The following is a 9,026-nucleotide window of genomic DNA, read 5'->3' on the forward strand; positions in this document are numbered from 1 at the left end:
AAAATAAAGGCTTTTACACCGGATTTTCAGACTGCCATCAAGAAATGTGATAATATTTAGATAAACCAAAAATAGAAAGGAAAGGGCTGTTGCAATTTTTTGAAGTTATTCCCTCCCAGACAAAATGAAATACTATTTCTCTATTATAACTATGTAAAAGCTAAGCTTATCGAACTCCCCTAAACTTAAATCAATGCTTGTCCTCAAGCAAAAAACATGTTCTCAACATTGTGCCAATAATTCGTAATAACAAATGTAACCTATGTGCCATAAGCTCAAAACACAAATGCAACAATACGTTATGGAAATACTAACTTAGAGACCAATCATATCACAATACTTTGTCTCGCCAAGTAGAGAGTAGAACTATCAAGCTTCCACAAAAACATAGATTTCTAAATGTCACCATGCTCGACGCTTCAACAAATACCCTTTATCTCCTTATTTCTACCTAAGCTGGGACGACTTTTGTTGTTCTTCTTTTCTTTGGCCACTAATATTTTTTCTTTTCTTCCCCTTTTGTTATGTCACGGCTTTTATTCCTTTCTTTTTTCTTTGTTATTTGCCCGTGACTTGAGTTCTTTAGGCCGTATTTCGGTCTTTTGATGCGAATGACAACACTTGTGGTGAAGGCACCCAGTTACTCAACCAAAAAACATCGTATTTTGATTTTTTTACGCAAATGACAACACTTGTGGGAAAGCACCCGTTACTCAACCAAAGCACGTTTTACCTAAAGTGTTTTGCATACTCATGACTCTAGTCACCATTTTACGTGAATAACAATATTTGTGATGAAGTTACCCAGTTATTAAGTAACATAAACCAGCAGAATAGATGTAATTTTCCTTTTTGTTTTTGTTCTTTCTTTTTTTTTCAATTCATGCTAAAGGAAATTTCCACGGGGAAGGGCCTTTGAATTTTTCAAAATGATGTGTGTCCCATTTTAGGCATATAAGGATCAATTGGGCGGTGTTTTGACAAACAAATATGATTTCACACTAACTCCTCTGATTGAATGAAAGCAAAAACATTCCAACTCTTTTTCCACGCAATTCAAAATGAATGAAATTAGGCCTCAACGCAACTATCACATAACGGAAGTGCACATTCATATCTCAATCTTATGCTTTCTAAACAACATTTATTCGTCAAATTACCAACTGTCATTCTCGATAAACTCGAAGAAAAAAAGTAGTGACAGTATCTGAAAAAAGAAAATAAAATGAAAGTAGTTTGGTAGTATAACAAAAGAACAATGAAAACTTGAAAAGGAAGAATTTTTTACATTTGAAATGGTTTATTGGGTCCTTCACATTAAAATTGGATATGAGAGGTTCCATGTAATTTCAATTGAACCAAGAGTCTAACCCCAAAATGCTAAATAGTCATATTGACATTCCGACGATCAAATATCTTACAAAACTTGATATATCATAAAGAGCAATACATATTGTTTACTTGATTGAGATTACACTTAAGTACATCCCATTCAAAAAGGATGAAAAACACCCATAGTAGTAAATCAATTGTAAACCGTTCAAAAACCATCCAAGAACATTTTTCAAAAGAACAAACTTGGTAGATATAAAAAGAAAAGTACTACACCATAGTGCAAATGATGAATATCAAGATTTCAAGATAACGATACAAACACATAAAACGAAATATGTCTAATGAATGAAATGAAGAGTGGGAGCCAAGAAAAAGTTTTACCACCATTATCACTTTGCAAAGACATTCTACTTTATTCAATCATCATATGTGTCATTGTTTTCAAAGCCCCAGCCTCCAACACAGTTGTAGTATACCTCCTCATTGCCACCTCATACACATTCCATTAATGGTGACCATGCATGAAGACAAATAGATAAGTTCGCAATTCCTCAACCAAAATTTCTGCAAGAGTGCATGTTATGAGGAATTAGTGTATTGTGCGTCATTTGGCAATTTTGAAAAGATAAATTACAAACAGGGCTTACTTCTAAAGACTTGACAACTCCCTCTAGCTCTACCGCCTTCTGCGACCATTCCTCCAAACTTCCCTTATACAAATCCACAAGCTTGCTCACCTATGTGGTCGAAAAACATTCAAATGCAAACCAACTATCAAATATATAGATACGACAAGATGTCTGCACTTAAAATACGAACCACTAATTTTATGCTTAAAAAAGATAAGTAAGAAGGTCATCATATAACTAGGAAGAGCATGAATCATTAGAGACACACAACAGACACCCAAAAGAAAAGTGACAGCCTTTTAAACAAGACCTTCGTGCTTTGTTATGCTTTTTTATGATGATCGCCATACTTTATTATAGAATAGATCAGGTCAAACCTTACTCAAGCAATTAAATCATGACATCACCACTACAAGTATATATGCACTCAGAAAGTATGATTCACAAAGAAATTGGAGATGCAGTTAGTTATTTTCTAAAAGTATATAGGCTTCATTTGATTACATTAAAAATCCTTTTAACAACTACTTATGATGCTGAAAGGGAAGCCTGAATTTTGAAGCAAATTTGATATTCCAAATCATAACAATTCTAAATATCAGAGTGGCCCTGCTATTATGAAATTAAGCAAGGTTTGCCAAATGTGGATTAAGAATACAATTAAGAAGAGATACGTTTCAATGTTAGATCGGTTATCCACATTAAAGATACAACCGCATTCTATTTATAGCACAAAGTCTTAACTAGAGAGAAATGTTTGCTGCCATGCACAATACATTAGAGAAGTTACAACAACTCTTCTAGTGAGTAGACTCCTAAAATGCATACAAGGTCATCCATTTTGCCCATGGAAACTTTTCCAAAGTGAATAAATTACTATCTTAAAATATGAGGGCCTAAGGGAACTGATTTAACTTGGAGTAAGAGGTATGAATGATAGGAAATGTGACTATGCAGTGGACCTGAATCACTGGGTATAAAGCCTAGCATATCATGAAAAGGTGTTCAAGTGTATCATGGCTTCTTTAATTTCAACCAAATTATATAGGTGAAATGACGACACAAGTTTATATGTTCGTAAGAAGGACAAGAGAAATAGAGGCTAGCTCTATGGAATTTCTTGTAGTTTCACAAGGAGAATCTAGCTATATAAAATTACTATTGTTTCCAATATGATAGAATCCTAAACTTCAGGTGGGGAGTTTGTAGAGTGCCTATAAGAGATCTGTTGTAATTTATGGCCCAGGACCCAATTACTGGTAGGCCCATAATACGCACCAGCCCACATAAGGCCAACCCACTTGGAGGCCCATGCTCGACCCGCTGCGATCCACGACCCGACCCAGGTGCCTCTTCTATATATAATTGTCAAACCCTAGTCTTAACCCATTTCTCCCTCATCTCACTTCACTAGCGCCGACGGAATGTCTCTCTTCTTCTCTCAATATTCTGTTCCCCTTTTTGACCCCCCCTTTCCTTCTCCGTTCACCGGCGACAGTCACGGTGGCTTTCCTAAGCCAACTTAATGGCTTTAGGAAAGCCACCTCACCTTCCATTGTAACCAGTTCTTGAGACCTATAAAAGGGAGTTCCTCATCCCTTCATAGGGGACGAGCAAAAAATCCGAAAATATATACTCTCTGTGAGAAACCCATTTCCTTGAGTGTTCTGTGTGAACGTTGAGTCTGTTGAGACCTGTGACTTGCTGAGTTGATCTCTGTGATCCTGAGTTTGTGTGGAGCAACCGTGGGTTGGCTTGAGTGGGTGCGGTGCCCGGTGACCGTGACCCTTTAACGACTGAATCTGGCTTAGTTCCTGAGCCTCTTTCTGAATACGGTTTTATTCCTTTATCTTATTGTTCTTGTGTCTTTCAAATTATTACTGTATATCTGGTTTGTAATCCTTAGGGAGTTTTGTACTCCAAAATATAAAGTGTAATAGTTGGTTAGGCATTGTTGATAAAGGATACCACAGCGGGTTTCGTACCTAATAGTGGTATCAGAGCACTGTTTTGATCCTCTCCGCGCCGTGGTGGTGGTAACTCGCTTGAACCCCTCCTCTATTTACTGTTTTTATTTTTCAGCACTATATACCTGTTCGATAATCGAGGTGCTTATCCCCCTAACTACCCTCCTGGCCGGACCCCTGAGGTCGTCGGGTATCTGGACTGGGCGTTAGGCTGGAAAGGCCTTGGTCCTGCTTATATCTCTTGTCTTTGTGATTCTTGAGATTTACTGTGATATCTGTTATATCCTGTTCTTGTCATCTTTCGGTTTCAATATCTTGATCTGTGATTACCGTGATATGTGATTACCGTGATCTGTGATTATCTTGACCTGTTATTCTTATACCGTAATCTGTGACTTTTATCTTGACCTATGATAATCTGAGAACATTGACTGTCTGATACCGTGAGTGGCTGATTAGTTTTTTATCAAAGTTTTGATATATACTGATCCTGTGTGAATTTTTTGATCACTGTTTTCAAAAGTTTTTTGCTTAAAAATCAAAACCTCTGTTTTCCTTAAAACCGTGACCTCTACTTCAAATTACTTTCAAAATGGCCGGATATAGTTTACAACCCTTTGACGGGAAAAGTGATTTTTCTATCTGGCAACAGAAAATGAAAGGCATTTTAATCCAACAAAAAGTTTTTAAAGCGATTGACGGAAAATACACTGAAAATGTTTCCGAAGAAAAACAATTGGAAAATGATGAGTTTGCCTACTCATCCATTATTTTAAACCTTTCTGATAATGTTCTTAGAAAAGTGGGAAAACAAAAAACCTCTAAAGAGCTTTGGAGAAAATTGGAGGATTTATATACTGAAACATCTTTACCCAGTAAGCTTTTTCTCTTAGAAAATTTTTTTCGTTATAAATTGGATCTTTCCAAAAATATTGATGAAAACCTTGATGAGTTTACCAAGTTGATACCAGACATCAAGCTTACTGGTGATGAAAACATTGATGATTACACTCCTATTGTGCTCTTGAATGCAATTCCTGAATCATATTCTGACGTGAAAGCCGCCATTAAGTATGGTAGAGATAGCATCAACCTTGATACTGTGGTTAATGGTCTTAAGAGCAAAGAAATGGACTTAAAAATTGCTAGACCTAGTCAGAATAATCATGAGGTCAATCTTGCTAGAAGTAGGCCTAATTTCAGGAACAATGGCTTTAAAAACAGAGGTAGAAGTCACAGCAGGGGTAAAAGTAGAAATAGCCATAGTAAATCCAGATCTAGAGATTACACGTATAAGGATGATAAAACAAAGGAAAGACGTTGTTATAACTGTGGCATTAAGGGTCATTACATCAAAGATTGCAGAAAACCCAAACGTGACAATAGGGATAGAAACTTTGATGATCAAGAGAAGGTGAATAATGTGTCTGATGAAAATGGTGAAGTCTTTATGGTTTATGAAGCAAATTCTGTGCATTCTGTGAACAAATTTGAATGGCTTATTGACTCTGGTTGTACTTTCCATATGAGCCCTGTCAAAGAAGTTTTCTCAAACTTTCGTTATGAAAAATCTGGTTTTGTCTCTATGGCAAACGAAAAGAAATGTGAAATTTTGGGTCTTGGTGACATCTCTTTAAATTTCAAAGAAGGTTATAGGTTAACCCTGAAAAATGTGAGATATGTTCCTGATTTGAGTCACAACTTGATATCTTGTGCTGCCTTAGAAAAGGATGGTCTAGAAGGTAGATGGGGCAAAGGCCTCATGGAAATCATGAAAGGCTCTCTTATTGTGTTTAAAGCTGAAAAGAAACGAAATCTCTATCTATGTTCTGTTACCTATGACTCTTTGACTGCCTCTGTGAATGAATGTGATATGACTGCATTATGGCATAAACGACTAGGGCATATGAGTCTGAAAGGTCTTGGTTTTTTGAAAAAGGATGGAATTTTGAATGACAAAATTGAAAACTTGGACTTCTGTGATGATTGTGTTTTAGGAAAACACCATAAAGTACATTTTCCAACTCCATCTCAATCACTCCCTTCCATGTCTTCATGCATCTTAGATTATGTACATGCCGATGTTTGGGGTCCATCTAGTGTGCCTACTACGCATGGGGGTAACCATTACTTCTTGTCCATCATTGATAATTACTCTAGGAAGGTGTTTGTCTTTCTTATGAAACACAAGTCCGAAGTTTTTGAGAAATTTACAAAATGGAAATCTCTTGTTGAAAATCAAACTGGAAAGAAAGTGAAAACCCTTCGGACTGATAATGGCCTTGAATTCTGCAATAAAGATTTTTCAAATCTCTGTGACAAATTTGGTATAAAGAGACATAAAACAAACCCCTATACCCCACAACAGAACGGTGTAGCTGAACGTATGAATCGAACCTTGCTTGATAAAGTTAGATGCATGCTTATTAGTTCTGGATTGCCTAAATCTTTCTGGGGTGAAGCTATACTTACTGCTGCTCATTTGATAAACTTATCCCCATCTGTGCCGTTATCTGGTAAAACTCCTGATTTTGTGTGGAATGATAGAAAACCTGATATCTCTTACCTGCGAATTTTTGGATGTTCTGCGTTTGTTCATCAAAATATAGACAAACTAGAACCTAGATCTGTTAAGTGTGTATTTATTGGTTATCCTGAGGGGACAAAAGGGTATAGACTTTGGGTTCGTAGTCAACCAGGTTTTAAAGTACTTATAAGTAGGGATGTCACTTTTAACGAGAATGAGTTTCCTTGCCTTGATAAAACTCAACTTAGAGAAAAAGAACCTACTCTCAATAAGGTGGAGAATCACTTAGGGGATAACCAAGAGGGGGAAGGGAATAATGAAAATATAGATGAACAAATAACCGAAAATGAGGGAGTAACCACTGATAATGAGACCACAGCTATAGAAAACCCCCTAAATGACTACCAACTCACTAGAGATCGAGTTAGAAGAGAAACTAGGATACCTACCAAACTCAGAGATTTCGACACTGCTTTGAACATAGAACTGTCTGAACCCACAAATGTTGAGGAAGCTATGAAATCAGAAAAATGGCTTAGTGCCATGAAAGAAGAGATGAGCTCATTAAAACTGAACAATACATGGACACTAGTTCCTAGGCCCAAGAACTCCTCCGTAGTTGGTTGCAAATGGCTTTTTAAGATTAAACAAGAAAACCCCATTAAGTATAAGGCTAGATTAGTAGCAAAAGGGTTTACTCAAAAAGAAGGCATAGATTATAATGAGATATTTTCTCCCGTTGTGAAGTACACCACTGTTCGTATTATTCTTGCACTCACTGCACACTACAATTGGAATCTGAAACAAATGGATGTTAAGACTGCATTCTTACACGGTGATTTAGATGAGCATATTTACATGAATCAACCTGTTGGCTTTATTGACAAAATCAAATCTGATTATGTGTGTCTTCTCAATAAATCTCTGTATGGCTTAAAACAGTCCCCAAGACAATGGAACAAGAAATTTGATTCCTTCATGCTTTCACTAGATTTTAAAAAGAGCCATTATGATCATTGTCTATACTTCAAGCATGTTGATAATACTCCTATTTTTCTTGTTCTATATGTGGATGACATGCTCATTGCTAGTCCTAGCCTGCATCTCATAAATAATTTGCAAACTGATTTACACAAAAATTTTGAAATGAAAGACTTAGGTGATGCAAAACGGATCCTTGGCATGAACATTGTTAGACATAAGTCCTTTATCCTGCTAAACCAAAAGTCATATATCCTATCCATTTTAAAAAGGTTTTCAATGGAAAAATCCAAGCCAACTTCTGTGCCTCTTGCTGCCCACTTTCAACTTAGTAAAAATCAGAGCCCTCATAGTGATATTGAAAAAGCTAAAATGGAAAAAGTTCCTTATTCTAATGTGATAGGATCCATCATGTTTCTCATGGTTTGTACGAGACCTGACATTGCATACGCTATTAGTTGCTTAAGTAGATACATGTCAAATCCCGGCCCTCCTCATTGGGAGGCCCTAAAATGGCTTTTGAAATATCTGCATGGCTCTGAAAACATAGGCATACGTTTTTCAAAAAGGAGTGAAAACACTCAACTTGTTGGCTATGTTGATTCCAATTATGCAAATGATAGGGATAGCAGAAAATCCACTACGTCTTATATCTTTACATTCTGTGGTTCTTGCATAAGTTGGAAATTCCAACTGCAACATATAGTTGCACTCTCCACTACAGAGGCAGAATACATTGCTACAACGGAAGCATTCAAAGAGGCTATATGGTTAGATGGTCTCATAAAGGAAATTGGCTTCTCCAATAACAAACTCACGGTATACTCTGATAGCCAATCCTCAATACAGTTGTGTAAGAATCCCGTGTTTCATGATCGAACGAAGCACATAGATGTGAGGTATCACTTTATTCGAGATATCGTCAGTAAAGAGGTAATAAAATTAGAGAAAATTAAATCCGAGGACAACCCTACGGACATGGGTACCAAAAGTCTTCCTCTTGAAAAATTTCATACATGTCTGAAAATATTACATTTATTCCCTGACTAACATGTGCCTTCGAGTTGTTTCTCTGCAGGTACGTCCACGGAGAACTTTTTTGGCTATGATGAAACAACCAGATTCAGTAAAGAAACTCCAGGACCATTTCCCAAATTGGGTCTTGGTCCAAGGTGGAGCATGTTGTAATTTATGGCCCAGGACCCAATTACTGGTAGGCCCATAATACGCACCAGCCCACATAAGGCCAACCCACTTGGAGGCCCATGCTCGACCTACTGCGATCCACGACCCGACCTAGGTGCCTCTTCTATATATAATTGTCAAACCCTAGTCTTAACCCATTTCTCCCTCATCTCACTTCACTAGCGCCGACGGAATGTCTCTCTTCTTCTCTCAATATTTTGTTCCCCTTTTTGACCCCCCCTTTCCTTCTCCGTTCACCGGCGACAGTCACGGTGGCTTTCCTAAGCCAACTTAATGGCTTTAGGAAAGCCACCTCACCTTCCATTGTAACCTGTTCTTGAGACCTATAAAAGGGAGTTCCTCATCCCTTCATAGGGGACGAGCAAAAAATCCGAAAATATA

Source organism: Sesamum indicum, linkage group LG2, assembly GCF_026168435.1.
Source record: "Sesamum indicum cultivar Baizhima isolate 11 linkage group LG2, ASM2616843v1, whole genome shotgun sequence".
Taxonomy (NCBI): Eukaryota; Viridiplantae; Streptophyta; class Magnoliopsida; order Lamiales; family Pedaliaceae; genus Sesamum; species Sesamum indicum.